Below are 16,685 nucleotides of genomic sequence, written 5' to 3' on the forward strand. Positions count from 1 at the left end.
AAATTACATATTATACGCTAAAACGAATAGATCGTAGCCAGTCATGTTACAATACAGTAAGAAATCAAGTATTTCAACAGATATATATATATATATATATTCTTAATCTATCATCCCTTCCTCATCGACCTTAATAAAGGCTTATAGATATGACTAAGATATTGTATATCTTCTTTTCTATTTAAAGTGTTTTTATGTAAAGCGATGCGTAACATTACGGATATTTTGCGATTCTTATAATTCTTTTCATAATCCAATATCTTAGCTTTGTCCCAGTCAAATTCGAGAGAGAAAATTCTTCTATGTGTAGCTACTACTGTATCTGAGTTAATGTTTTTTTTGTGTTCTTTTAATCTACTTTTTAAGGATCACTTACTTTCACCTATGTAAACCGCTGAAAATTGTTTACAGTTAAAACTGTAGACAATATCGGTGCTGTCTAATAAATCAGAATTGTCTTTTTCTAAACGAATGAACTCTTGTAATGGTTTTTGTAAATAAGGGATTGGAATAATGTCATGTTTTTTTAACACAGAAGAACATTTTTTAAAGATGTTGCAATTATTTGGAATAGCGACTGTAGGTAGTTTTTGATTTATTAATTTTTTAGAATTACACAGCTCCACAAAAAAAAATGAAAGTCGAGTGTCAGAAACCAAACCCACCCTACCCTATGTTTTTCGGGTCGCTGAATACGAATCCGAAGTCCGTTTCACCCCATCAGGTCCTGATTTCCCATAACCTCAAAGTTCAACCCTAAAAACCACTTAAATCGTGATCTATGTAATTCTCAAGCATATTTACCCACATAACAATATAATCAATCAATACACATACCATAAGCCCTCAAAGCATAAGATCCTGTGTCGCCGTAACTTCAAAACCCAGGACCCCCGTAACGCCATAACCCCTTAACCCCCATGAACTCGTTTTACAGGCATTCCGGAAAAAAAATTCCGGAAACCAAAACCTACTTACCCCATAGTTTTCGGGTCGCTAAACACGAATCTTGTGCTCGTTTTACCCCATCAGATCAGGATTTCCCATAAACTCAAAAATGAAGCCCACGACCAATTGATCCAAATGTCGGAATCTGAAATCGAATGTCGGGAAGCTGGCGTAAACGAATTGATAGTGAGACAAATCTAGTAATTTTCTACGCGTGTTTGCAATCCAGGGCACCTCCACGTGGTTGACGGTGGGCAACGGAGTTGTTTCGCCATCCGGCAGAGACCCTGGATAACGGCGTCTGAGCCGTCATGGCAAACACACGTAGTAAAGTTACGATGCAGGGATTGGAAACCCCAGTATCAGCGGCTGGTCAGGGTGCGAAAGCGGGCCCGCAGGCGTCGTCATCAAGCAACCGCAATTCCAAAAAGGTCGGTGCACCAGCATCGACGAAGACGAAAGTATCGATACATGTTCACGACAATCCCAACAAAGTAAACAATTTCTGTTATGTGTGCGGTCTTTTCGTCGTACCAAGCTGTCGGAAAACCATAACAGATGCTATTCAGAGTTCATACCTCTATTGCTTCGATCGTAATATGTCGAATCAAAATGAAGACTGGGTCCCTCACATTGTATGCGCTTATTGTCACAAAATGTTACTTACGTGCCACAGAACTAAGGCCAAATCAAATTCAAAATTCAAATCACCAGTCGTATGGGGCAAACCAGAATCAAGAGATGATTGTTTTTTCTGTTTAACGGAAACCAAGGGATTTAATTCGAAAAATAATTCTAAAATAAAGTATAGGTACCCATCAAATGTTTCGCCTGCTACCTTCCTGGAAACCCCATACTGTCGCCCCATGGAATCAAACAACGTTAGTAAAGAAGCGATGGTAGAACAAGATGAAAATAACGTGAGTACCAGTGGCACTGAAGAAGATGAAGAATCGAACGAAGAATCTAGTTTGAGCGATGACGTCTGTAAAACGACTAAAGTTCCACAACAATTCAGTCAAGATGAGCTAAATGATTTGGGCCGAGAATTGGGTTTATCAAAAGAGGCACATGAACTTTTAGCTTCTAGGTTAAAAGAAAAGAATCTTTTAGAACAAGGTACTAAAATAACGATATACAGAAATCGCGAAAGCGAACTAAGACAGTTTTTTACTCATGACGAATTTGAACATTTAGTATATTGTAACGATGTCGCTGGTCTTATAAACAGTTTAAAAGCTGATTTTTACAGGCCAAAAGATTGGCGCCTTTTTATCGACTCATCACTCCGTAGTTTGAAGGCAGTCCTCCTCCATAATACAAATGTCTTTGCTCCAATACCAATCGCTCATTCCACAGTTCTCAAAGAAAATTACGAAAATGCTCAGAATCTTTTGAACAAAATTAAATATTCGGAGCATGAGTGGCAGATTTGTGGTGACTTAAAAATCATTGGGATTATTTTGGGGATGCAAAGTGGTAATGTAAAATTCCCTTGTTTCCTTTGCCTTTTTGATAGTAGAGCTCGTAATAGTCACTACAAGGTGAAACATTGGCCCGAACGATTGTCGTTAAAACCAGGATCCGTGAATGTTACGAATCAACCGCTTGTACATCCATCGAAAATCATAATACCACCTTTACATTTAAAACTCGGGCTTATGAAACAGTTTGTAAGAGCTCTTGATAAATCAGGAGACTGTTTCAAGTATATTGCACAAAAAATGAACAAACTAAGTGATGCAAAATTGGAGGCAGGTGTATTTGATGGTCCACAAATCCGGAAACTTTTCAACGATTCATTGTTCATAAATCATATGACGAATACAGAGAAAGCTGCATGGACAAGTTTTTACAACGTCTCAACAAATTTCTTCGGAAATATGAAAAGTCCAAATTATAAGGAACTGGTGAGTGATCTTATTCACAATTTTGAAAGTCTAGACTGCAACATGAGCGTTAAATTACATTTTTTAGATTCTCATATTAATTTCTTTCCAGATAAATTGGGCGACTTTAGTGAAGAGCAAGGAGAAAGATTCCACCAGGATATCAAAGATATGGAAAAAAGATACCAAGGAGTTCGGGGAGTAAATATGATGGCAGATTACTTTTGGAATTTGAAACGAGATGTTCAAGTGGATAGCCAAACTCATAAGCGACGTTCACTTCGTCGATCCTTCGAGAGTAAGCAAGTGAGATATCATAAAAGATGCAAAACAGAATGAAAAACTTTACTTTTATTCTACTTACATTTGTTTTTATTAATTTATATTCATATTTCTATTTGTGAGAGGCAAGGGGAACTCACGAAAATAAAGTACCCCGACTGTGAGAGGCGAGGGGAACTCACAAAAATAAAGCACCCCAAAGGGAACGGAATCCTGCTATGTCCACGTCGTCGTTCCTGGGCTCGGCTGAATGTGGGTATTATATCGAGACACATTAAACACATGAGAAAAGAATATATTTCTCGCTTATCATAAACTAATAAAGTTCCTCACATAATAAGATACAGGACATTAGTTTAGCGTTGGAGACGCAAATATCTGTTGCAACCTCGCGTTGAAGATCTCTGTTGCTGATTAGGCTTGAACGTTTCAGATCGTTCTTCGATTTTTGGGTTTGCGGCTCTGGAAAATGATAAAGTTGGGGAGTTTTCAGATTTTGAGCTGATAAATATTACTACGCTTCAAAGAGTAGCGCGCATATTTCAACCTCGCAGTGTTTGAGACTCAATTCTTTGTTACAAAGCGAGCTATAAGGTTATACAGTAACCGAGTCACTGAAACTTAATATTCATATTGTCGGGAAATGCCTGTAAAACGAGTTTATGGGCGTCACGGGGTTATGGCATAACGGGGGTATACTGGGTTTATAGGTAACGGTTTTACGGGGTCTAAGGAGTTCAGGGCGTATGGTTTGTGATTCATTCGTGTGTCACGTGGATGAATATTCTTGATAATTACATAGTCACGAGTTATAGGGTTTTGGGGTTGATTTTCGAGGTTATGGAAGGTCCTGATGTGATGGGGTGAAACGGTCCTCGGATTCGTATTCAGCGGCCCCAAAAACATAGGGTAAGTAGGTTTTGGTTTCCGGAATTTTTTTTCCGGAATGCCTGTAAAACGAGTTCATGGGGGTTAAGGGGTTATGGCGTTACGGGGGTCCCGGGTTTTGAGGTTACGGCGACACAGGGTCTCAGAGTTTGAGGGCTTATGGTTTGTGTATTGATTAATTATATTGTTCTGTGGGTAAATATGCTTGAGAATTACATAGATCACGATTTTAGTGGTTTTTGGAGTTAAACTTTGAGTTTATGGGGAATCAGGACCTGATGGGGTGAAACGGACTTCGGATTCGTGTTCAGCGACCCGAAAAACATAGGGTAGGGTAGGTTTGGTTTCTGACACTCGACTTTCATTTTTTTTGTGGAGCTGTGTTATTCTTCCCTTTTTTATATTTGCTAATCCGTTTGGGTATGTGTTTTTTTAAACATTCAGATGGATAACTATTTTTAAATTGCATGAACGAAATTTATTATCAGCAAGTAAAAACACCCGGTCAACGAAATTTGATACTATATGAACGTTTTGATGAATTGTATGTTTTGAGTAAAATTCAAAATTCTGTCTGTTTGTGTTGTTTTTCTAAACCAGTCAAATTCCAATTTATTATTATTTCTGATCAATTTTAAGTTGAGAAATGGAATAAAATTATTCATTTTAATTTCAAACGTAAATTTTAATCTATTATGATAAGAATTGAGCGTCTCGATAACTAAATCAATTTTATCTTTCGGAACGCACATCAAAGTATCATCAACATATTTATAGTAGAAAATAAGATTAATTTGATATTTATTCACAACACGTTCAGGCAGTTTTTCTCTAAGTCTTCGATTACAATATCAGCTAATAAAGGAGAAATAGGGGAGCCTATCGGGTATCCAAATATGTGTTTATAATAAATTTTATTGAACAGAAAATATGTGTTATTAAATAAAAATTTTATACCTCTCCGAATCTCTTCCATTGGAATCTCACAATTTTTAATTTGTTCATAACGTTTGTCCAATCCCTCCAAGACTCACTCACAAGATATGTTCGTGAATAAGGAACTTACATCTAATGATATTTAAACGTGATCGTTTGGAATAAAAATATCTTTCAATTTCTGTTTTAACTGTCCACTGTTTAAAATGTGAGAGTTAGGTTTATTTATAACTGTTTTAAGAGCACTATATAAGAATTTTGCTAATTTGTGAGTAAGGCTATTAATTGATGAAATTATTAGTTGTAGTGGCACGTTTTCTTTATGTATTTTTGGTAATCGAGAGCATTTTGCTATAGAAGTGTCGGTTTGAGTCAAATCATTATTATGCAAATATTTATTCAGAAAACCATTATCATTCCAATCTTTTAAATACATTTTTAAGTCTCCTTGTAATTTTTTCAGGTTTGATTTAAATTTGATATAAAAGAAATTATCATATAATAATAAAGTATTCATTTTTTCTAAATATTATTTTTTCGACATAACTACTGTCATATTACCTTTGCGTTTGTCAGCATAATGTCTGGATACATTTTCAGAAAATTTTTTGTGGATTTCTTTTTGTTCAATAGATATATGTTTTACGTTTTGATTAGCTGTTTCCAATATTCTCGTTATTTTACTGCGGATATTTTGTTTATCATAAGTCATTTTTATTTATAAACGGATTAGTAAATATAAAAAAGGGAAGAATAATTCTAAAAAATTAATAAATCAAAAACTACCTATAGTCGCTATTCCAAACAATTACAATACCTTAAAAAAATGTTCTGTTGTGTTAAAAAAACATGACATTACTCCAATCCCTTTATTACAAAAACCATTACAAGAGTTCATTCGTTTAGGAAAAGACAAATCTGATTTATTAGACATCACTAGTATTGTCTACAGTTTTCTCTACAAACAATGTTCAGCGGTCTACATAGGTGAAAGTAAGCGATCCTTAAAAAGTAGATTAAAAGAACACAAAAAAAACATTGACTCAGATACAGTAGTAGCTACACATAGAAGAACTTTCTCTCTCGAATTTGACTGGGACAAAGCTAAGATATGGGTTTATGGAAAGAATTATAAGAAACGCAGAATATCCGAAATGTTATACATCGCTTTACATGAAAACACTGTAAATAGAAAAGAGGATATACAATATCTTAGTCGCACCTATAAGCCTTTATTAAGATCGATGAGGAAGGGACAATAGATGAAGAATATATATATATGTTAAAATATATGATTTCTTACAAGGGAACCAACCCAATCCGACATTACCGATTTGAATGATTTTGGGATATGTTGTAGTACTTGAAAAAAAATTAGATACGTGTTTTTTTATCGGCCCATAAGGGCTTTTAGGGGGTGAAATCCACCCTGAAAATCGTACCCTAAAATCAGGTTTTTTAATATTTCTCAGCATCAAATGAATATTTTTCAGTAAACTCAACGTTAAAAAATTTCTTATATAAAGGCGCTTTTAAGGATATAACATTTATAACGAATGGTTGCAACCCCCTTTTTAATAGAGGTAAATACACTATTTTTTGTACTGTTTTACGACATGTTATATAGTAGTAAATCAGCTCGAGTGATTTAAAAATCGCACTGATAATGAGAAAATACTAAAATCAAATTGACGTGTTTCCGGATTTAAAAAAAATATATTTAAGGGGTGATTCACCCCCTAGGAACCACCCCCGTCAAACTATCAGCAGGTTAATTCACCTAACCCTGGGATAAACAAGTTTAGTCGTTTGTTATTTCTTGAAATAATTTAATCCTATGTATGAGCGAGTTACCTCAACTAACCAACCTGCCTCTAACTCACCAAACCCCCATAAACCACCCTTACCAAACCACATGCAGGCTAACCCACCTAATTCTGTGAAAAGCAACTTTAGTCGTTTGTTATTTCTTGAAATAATTGAATTTTACACCATAAGCGAGTTATCCCAGCTGTATAACATACCTCTTATCCACCTATCCCTAACCTACCTAACCCCCACCCTTATAAACCACCCTTACCGAACCACATGCGGGCTAACCTTATATAAATAGCGAAAAATAAATGTATTTCTTGAATAACATTCATGTTGCATAACAATATGTCCCATGTATTACAAATTTTATGTAATAATAATTATTTTCTTTTCATTATAAATACAAAAAAGATAAAAATAATTAATAACGGCTTATAAATATAAGATTTGAGACTAAAATAAATTATAAATAATTATTAACTATTCTGTTATTTCGAAAGTAATAATAACAGTTATAGTATCAGTTTTTTTTTAATATTTGCATTGTATTATATAGCTGTGTATAAAAGAGTAATAATAATAGTTATTATTTTTTAATCGTAAAGTTAATTCGTAATAAAGAAAAATAACAAGTAATAACAGTTAAAAATTATTAATTTCAAAAGTGAAAGTTTAATATAGTTATTATTTATTTTTTAGTTATTTACAATTTGTCAATGAGAAAAGAAATTATAACAAGTAATTGATTATATTAATAGTTATAAATAATTATTATAGTCTCAATTCCTATACTTATAAACTGTTTACTTTTTTCAATTTTTACTTGTGGTTTAGTTAACTTTTCGTTAGTACTTTACTTTGCTGTACACTTTATCTTATTTACAATTTTGTCTTATCAATGGCTCGAAGAAGATAAGTTATATCAAATCTACGCCCCTTACGATAATAAGACATTCGATACATATTTCATTATTCATAGTAGTTGAAGAAAAGTCAAGTATTTAAAAAGTTAAAGTTTTTTTATAGTGCTGGGTTCATAAATAAACTTATTTCTAAATTTACATACAAATTTCCCGAACACGAAAATATAGTACATAACAAGAAGAAAAATTTTTATCTACTACGTAAGTATTTATATGACTTATCATATATAATTTTATTCAAATATTTTGATTTGTAAACATGTGAAATATAACTGTTAAAAACGTATGATCGAATTCTATCTATAGACTAGGTTTACTTTTGTCTTTCGTAAAATTATTCAACTGCAAAAAAGAGTATTTATATCTTGATTTTGTTTTAGATTAAAACATGAAGATCAATCCTTTGAACGTAGTCAATTTGTTATTAGTATATTTTCAAAGTTTACAAATACCAGATAGCGAGATTAATTTCAAAGAAATGAAATTGTCAGAAAAGTTGAAAGAAATATTCATAGATGCCGTCTATGAGTTTAATGATATTGATATGATTGTTGAAGAGACGTTAGATTTTCATGAAGATTATAAAGATACTGATGCTAAAATAATCGAAGATGAAGATCAACATCACTTTCCAGATCCAGATTTTGCACCAACAAATCAGTGCACAAATGATGATGAAGAAATCATATTTGATTATAAACAAAGAGGGGTAGAATTTTGGAGGAGCGGAAAAAACAAAAACTTAAAACTGGATACTGTAAAACATAGATTCAAAAAAGTTTCATCTATAAGTCAACTTAAACGTTGGTCGAAAACAATTAATAAAAATGGAACTTACCGAGAAAAAATTGCGCAAATTTGCCAATACACGTTTGATAATTTAAAAGCCGCTACTGCAGCTGGTACGATAGCGCATGATCGAGATATACGGAAATGGGCTTTGCAAGCTCAAAAAATTGTTGGCCATGAAGATAAAAGATTTAAGGCTTCTCAAAATTGGTTACTAAATTTTAAAAAAGCTCATAGAATAGTATCTAGAAAAATAAATAAATTTATCACCAAAAAAACATTAGAAAGTAAAGAAGAACTACAAACTAATGCTGATGCTTTTGTAGCTGATGTTAAATCATGTATATCAGAAATCGGCATTGCAAACTTTTATAATTCAGATCAGAGTGGTTTCCAATTAGAAATGCACTCGGGAAGAACATTAGCAGTTGAGAAAAGCAGTTGCAATGTCTAGTACAGTCGGTTTCATCGACAACGCACAGTTATACAATTCAGCCAACTATATCAGCATCCGGGAAACTTTTATCACCACTTTTTATAGTATTAAAAGAAAAAAGTGGTCATTTCGGTCCCATAGTGGAATCTTCATTATTTAGACCAGAAAATGTGCATGTGGAAGCATCTAAATCTGGAAAATTAACGACAAGTTAGTATATTTTTGTTAATTATAATGCAATGACATAAAAAAATTTTGACATTTTTTTATATTAGATCATTTTTAAATTTGGTTGAAAGAAGTTTTTTACCCAAATGTTGGACCTCAATTTGTACTTTTACTCGACTCTTGGAGTGGACATTGCGATAAAGCTATAAGGGAAACGATACCGACAAACAAAATTGTTAATATAAAAAAAATTCCCACAGGAACGACAGGGAACATCCAACCACTCGATGTTTATGGATTTCGTAATTGGAAAAACTTCGTTCGACGTTTATCAGATCAAGTAATTTTGATGGACTATGAAATGAATCTACATTTAAGAAATAACATCATAAAAATGCAGTCTCTAATCCATAACCAGCTTTCTTCACCAAGGTAAACAAATATTTTCAAATACGCTTGGTATAAAAGCGGCTACACTGCTGAAAAACCAGCTAAAACAGATAACCCTGTTGATTTTAGTTTTTGGAGATTCTTGCAATATATATTGCGAAGTAGAAGCATGTAAAAATGTTGCTATAATATGGTGTGGTTGGTGTAAAAAATCATTACGTTTCAAACATTATTTCGATGATTATCATTTCTGTAAGGAATTCGGTGAATGATACATTTTAATTTACCAATAAATAAAAGAAAGAAAAAGATAAAAATTATTATGAAAAATCAAAATATACGAGTATGTAGTATCGCGTACGATGGCTCTTACGCAAATATATTTATGTATCTACATACGAATATAAATATATATGTTGCAACGATTGCCGAAAATCGTTTAGACTCGCGTGGGTTACTCAGCGGATGAGCGTAACAGCCGCGATCGGTTTGAGAGAGAGAAAGAGAGAGGGCGCGTTAGGGGAAATGACCGGGAGGGGAGGGTTAGCTAGCCAGTATGACTGTGACCTTCAGTCCGGATGCATCATAGCGATTGAATTCGAGATCCCAACGTGTTTTATCATTTTCTGAGTGAGATCCAGGGAGTGCAGCACATAATTAGTGAGAGTGGAGCGAGAGGAGTGTCGAGTACGCGCACTGTTAAACGTGCGCGGCTTCAGCAGCTGCTAGAGCAACCTCGGCAACATCAGCAGCAGCGAGTGAGCCCCAGCGTAGGAGCAGACGCAGAGGCGGTTCGTCATCCAACAAGTTTAGAAGGATACGGTTGGCCACCGTATCCCCTTCGATTCCGCGGTAGGTGCACAGCACTATTTATTGTAATTAGCGGGCGATCCCGCGCAGCGTGCGCGGCGAATTTATTATAAGCGTGCGAGCGAATAGTCCGCGACGATCGCGAGATTCACCCTCTCTCTTCCCGATTAAATCGTCATTCGAAATAGCGTGCGAAAGTCTCTCGGCAAATCCCTCTCTTATATACGTTTTAAGTAAATAAAGTGATCAGAGATTAACACGCAACTATCTCATTGTTTTGTCTTCCCTTTGTCCGAAAGCGGTGTTATTGTTTACGTTCGATTCTAACGCGCCAGTCGTTCAGCACGAATCACGTAAGCAACCTACGAAGCTGCTCGCCAACCGAGTTGTCAGCAGTAGCCGACGGAGCGCTGCTAAGCGAGCGCGCCAGCGCCCCTAGCGGAGAGATCGAGAACCCAACTTAGATCGGTAAGGGAACTCGGCGCAGGCGCACACCGGGACAAGGTAAGTTAGTGTGCTTACAACACATAGATAACACGGCGTCGTTTGATCATAGGAATAATTATATTCGCTAGGGATTAGAGGTTAAATGGTAGCCTGTTACAATGTATAGATCTATAAATGATAATTAGACCTCGTGTTATTTTCGTGATTATTTTTAAGAGATATTTCTCGCCATTTTAGTACTATTAAAATAAAATGTATTAAACATATTTTTATTTGTCATAAATTATATTTGAGCTACAGATATATTTTATAAAAAAAATGGGATACCTCACGTACGGTGTAGAAATCAATTATTTTAAGAAAAAGCAACTGATAAACTCAATTCTCCAAAAGTTAGGTCTATTAGCCTACATTTGGTTGGGTAAGGGTGGTTTATGGGGGTTTAATGAGTTAGAGGCAGGTTGGTTAGTTGAGGTAACTCGCTCATGCATAGGATTGAATTATTTCAAGAAATAACAAACGACTAAACTTGTTTATCTCAGGGTTAGGTGGATTAACCTGCTGATAGTTTGACGGGGGTGGTTTCTAGGAGGTGAAACACCCCTTAAATATATTTTTTTTTAAATCCGGAAACACGGCAATTTAATTTTGGTATTTTCTCATTATCAGTGCGATTTTTAAATCACTCGAGCTGATTTACTACATTACATGTCGTAAAACAGTACAAAAAATAGTGTATTTACCCCTATTAAAAAGCGGGTTGCAACCATTCGCTATAAATGTTATGTCCTTAAAAGCGCCTTTATATAAGGAATTTTTTAACGTTTAGTTTACTGAAAAATATTCATTTGATGCTGAGAAATATTAAAAAAACTGATTTTAGGGGATGATTTTCAGGGTGGACTTCACCCCTTAAAAGCCCTTATGGGCCGTGTTAAGTGACAACTTTTAAATTCAATTTTTTATATGTATTAGTATTATGTATAATTGCGCCGCGCGTATTAGTCATACGCATTCAGCGCGCGTGGGCGGTTCGGCGGCCGCGTAGTAATGCAATGACGGCGTAGTAACACTCTCGCGCCGTATTACTGTATCGCCCACGCCTAACGAATCAGTCTCGAGCCAGAGTTAATCACGTCCAGTCGTGTTACAGTTCAAATCCTCTTCAGAATTACGTACAATTTTTATTCGCTTTTTTTTTACAGTGTTTATCTCAGTTTCTTGTCAACCAGTTTCTATTATTATTATTGTCTAAAACCAGTATATTTATATTCTTTTCATCAGTGATTAATGTATACGTGTAACGAAAGTAATAGGAACAATAAACGTATTATATATTGTAACGGGGGGATTAATCTGCAAAAATGGGAAATTTATATAAGAGCAAACTCCCACGATGCAGAGCAAACCGCCGCTCCGTTAACACGTATGTTAGTACGTGTATTCGCCTTAACGTCAGCTGACTTAACTTGGTTGTCTTCGATCAAGCAGAGTTGAACTCACCTTAAGTCACGTGCTTTGTGACACACGATGAGTTTGAAGTGTGAGCGACTTTACTCCTTCTCCGCTTAATCCCCTAGACGTAATAGGATTAACACCTAAGCCTATCTCAATTTCTTAAACTATTAGAAAAATCGTATGACGAAATCGGCGAATAAGTTTAACAAAGTTTATTCATAAAAAAATCTATACAGTCTTTGTCGGGCCGAAAGACTGACGCACGCGAATAGGATTTACAATTAATTCACTTTCGATGATAAAGAGAGAGAGAGAGAAGATACGAAAATTGGCGCGATCTAACGCTCGGCGCGAATACAAAATTATCAACGCTAACGCGGCTGAGCAAAATAATAAATATATTTTGACACGCGATAATAAAGGGAGGTGCTCCTACCCTGCGGTGCAATTACGGTGATCAGCCGTAATTGTTGATGCCAATAAAATGTATCAACTGCCTCCGGAACTGTTATATCGGCTGCGCTGTCTCGTACCGCCTATCAGCTGCAAATATGCTGCTACCGTGATGCTGTAATCTGCCGATCACTTTGTTGCACTCGCGCGTGTAATTACTCTTAGTAAAACTATCACTAGGCGAGAAAAACTTTGTAAATAAAAATCCGGCGATATCCTCTCGTAACAACAGCTGAGGCGTAACTGCTAATTTGAAAGATCGCGCGCCCCCTCTCTCTCTCAAAACTTAGAACTAACGCGCGAAATTCAGAATCGCGAACGGTTCGATTAATTGAATCGACTACCGTTGCAATATATATATATACGTATATAGCGTACAGCTAATACCATTCTAGTACGATTACTTATTGCAAGGACAATAGTCATTATAAGGACCAGTAAAAATAAAAGATTATATTTCTTGGACAAATATTCTAACAACATACACATATACATACAACTATATAAATTCAAGGACAAGTCTACTAATAATAATAATAAACATTTAACAAGTAAGTAACTCAAGGTTCATTATTATAAACTTGTCTTCTTCTTACCTATTTCTCTATAATAATAATAATACTTTAGTCCAGTAGGGTTAGCAGAGAAACTTCGAGAACATGGATGTAAGAGCCAACTCCGAGATTATTGTGGGAATCGCTCAAGAATAATGTCAAAAACATTATCTGATACCCAGCACCTTTTTTTTTACGGAGCTTTTTGCACCAAAAATCGGAGAAGGTGAAAACACGCAAAAATGGGCTGTTTTTCATCACGTTTCTGCATATTACTCGTGAAATATCAAGTATTCGTTAAAACGAATTTTATTATAATTTTTATTGGGTTTTATACATGCCATGACTGGGTGCGATACGACCTCAGCCTTCTTTAATTACGGTAAAAATAAGCTTATTAAATTACTTTCTGATAGGCATGAACTATTCCAAAAATCTTTGATATTCAATAATAAAAACTGCAATAAAACCGATCTTGTTAACTCGGATCTATTAATAATTGCTTCAATGCATAGTAGACAAATTAAAGATGTAATATCTGAATCGGTCAATTATTTTTGCTATTAGTTTATACACTCTTACTGTCCTTCGGTATTTAAATCATGACATGAAATACTGAAATCATAAAAAAAATAGTTTATAGTGTTATGAGGAACATGAATTATTAAAACATTTCATTTAGAGTCTTTTATTAACATAAAAAATACAAATGAACTATTAAAAATAAGTATCACTCATTCAAAACGCTTTATAAAAATAATCATTCATCCATCATTTTCGCTCGCTTTTGTTGCAGCAGTCCGCTATCGGAATCATTTTCACTCACACTCTCTCACATTCCATTAAAACTATCATCATCGCTATCATCGCTATCATGACCGTCATCCTCGCCACTACTTTCGTCACCAGAATTATCGGGAATAGCTTCGTCATTATCATCTTGCAAGCTGGAAACAACGTTACAGTCATCGTAGTCTATCTCGTTTGTCTCGTTTGTCTCGTCAAAGTTGTCGTTATCATTATCTATTAAATCTACAATGTCTGCGACTGTTTCAACATTATTACATGTCTGCCCGTGACACCCCCCACAGTACTCCGAGCACCTTAAACCGTGTTTAACGCAACTACATCTTTTGCCGCATCCTTTCTTGCACTTACAACTAATGTCCCGAAGAAAATTTTTGGGAACAAATTCTGTCGAACCATAGATAGGCTCTACACGACTATTTTTCAGTGCCCAACCCCAATCTTCAGGATTTAGATCGTTACCCAACCAATACTGAACTTGTAAGTAAACGCGGTAAATGTGCTGGATGGCAGCTGATTCAGTGGGTGGTAGACGAGCTAATTGAAACGATTTATTGCTAGAATTTTTCTTGAAGAGTTTATACCGTAGCTCATTCAAATTTACATCTTTAATTTGTCTACTATACATTGAAGCAATTATTAATAGACCCGAGTTAACAAGATCGGTTTTATTGCAGTTTTTATTATTGAATATCAAAGATTTTTGGAATAGTTCATGCCTATCAGAAAGTAATTTAATAAGCTTATTTTTACCGTAATTAAAGAAGGCTGAGGTCGTATCGCACCCAGTCATGGCATGTATAAAACCCAATAAACATTTTAAATTTGGATTGTACATGTTTTTCAACGGTCTGATAATAATTGTCTTGATTTAAATACCGAAGGACCGTAAAAGTGTATGAACTAATAGCAAAAATAATTGACCAACTCAGATATTGAAAGTAAGTTCATGTGTCGGTACGTTATTTTTATAAACAATGTTATTATATCGCACCAAAAATGTTACAAATTCTAGTCCCACTCACCGCCGGTGAGTAATGTATCGTAGGGACAAATTAATGGGTTATTTAGATTCCTCTCGATTCGCTATACTAAATTTAAAAAAAAAACGTCAAAATCGGATGAAAACCAACGGAGATAAGTTCAATTAGTAAGTAAGAGCGTAATAAGTAAGAGCGCGCAACGATTTTTAGCTCGCCGACTCATTTTTCTGGCTGAGCGCCGAGGTTCCCCCACCACCGCGCCTCGGCAGTCGGCGAGCGAATTTTGCGTGCGTCGCTTCCCCTTTGTGATTTATTTGAAAGAAATGTAGCAGGGTCGAGTATTGAATCTTCATGTTCGTGGCAAGTGCAAGCCCACAGGAAAACGAGTGAATTTTTTTCATCGCGAAATTGTTGTTGTGTAACCGCGTACACGTGCTTGACTTTGAGAGTCCATAACTTTGGATACAATGATCGGAATCGAACGTTTAAAGCGCCAAAAGTTTCCTTTTTCCAAGCACTTTCCAAGGAATTTTCAAGCTTTCCATTGGAGTCAACTACTGTGGCGCTATTCATTTTGCAATTAAGGCGAAAATTGAATTTTTCAAAGAAAACGTCGCACGGGGTGGTTAATAATTAAAAATCATACATTAAATTACGGAATTAAGTAGTTGAAAGCTCTAACAATGATGACAAAAATTGGCGACAATGTCATCGGCCGGCTTGTCATCTCTATTTTGCGTTAAAAATATCGTCTTTTTGAAAGAAAATTTACTTAACTAATACGATAAGTCGAGAACTAAAAAAGATAGCGATGTCGTTCTTTCACGGATTTGATCGTTGAAAAAAGGCGTTTTCAGAAAGTGTAATATGTTATAGGTTCGTCGAAATTGTCAATTCAATTTTCGATTGCGAAAAATAGGCCGGTTTTTCGTGTTTTTTTTTTTTTATTCGGCCGCTGCGCCGGACGGTAATGGAATTTTTCAACTTTGAAATACACCATTTTGTAGGAAATTTCCCGCTCTACAACTTTGCTTATTACAAGTTTTAACGAATACTTGATATTTCACGAGTAATATGCAGAAACGTGATGAAAAACAGCCCATTTTTGCGTGTTTTCACCTTCTCCGATTTTTGGTGCAAAAAGCTCCTCAAAAAAAAGGCGCTGGGTATCAGATAATGTTTCTGACATTATTCTTGAGCGATTCCAACAATAATCTCGGAGTTGGCTCTTACATCCACCTCCAGTTACTATTCGCCTGGACTACTTGGAATAATTACCATTTGGCAAATTTCCACGTATTCATTTTGTGTATAACTACATATTGCAACGGTAGTCGATTTAATTAATCGAACACTTCGCGATTCTGATTTTCGCGCGTTAGTTCTAAGTATTGAGAGAGAGAGGGGGCGCGCGATCTTTTAAATGAGCAGTTACGTCTCAGCTGTTGATTGGAGTGGATATCGCCGAATTTTGTTTTCACAGTTTTTCTCGCCGAATAATCATTTTATACAGATTAATTACGGGCGCGAGTGCATCAAGGTGATAAACAGATTGCGGCGTTACGAAAGCAGCAGTTTTGCAGCAGAAATGCCCTACGAGGCAGCGCAGCTGATAAATCAGGACCAGAGGCAGTTGATCGTTTTTTCTAACATCAACAATTACGGCTGATCACCGTAATTGCACCGCAGGGTAGGTGCACCTCCCTTAA

At 35.4% G+C, this 16,685-nt stretch overlaps 1 protein-coding gene across 8 annotated transcripts in view; it reads right to left on the reverse strand.

Moving 5' to 3' along the window:
* The window catches only part of LOC131675033 (latrophilin Cirl-like), a 795,927-nt gene that overhangs the window by 666,857 nt on the left and 112,385 nt on the right, over window positions 1-16,685 (reverse strand). The window lies entirely within an intron of this gene.

The sequence above is a fragment of the Phymastichus coffea genome, unplaced genomic scaffold (genome assembly GCF_024137745.1).
Source record: "Phymastichus coffea isolate CEN01 unplaced genomic scaffold, Cenicafe_Pcof_1.1 PCOF00015, whole genome shotgun sequence".
In the NCBI taxonomy this organism is placed as follows: Eukaryota; Metazoa; Arthropoda; class Insecta; order Hymenoptera; family Eulophidae; genus Phymastichus; species Phymastichus coffea.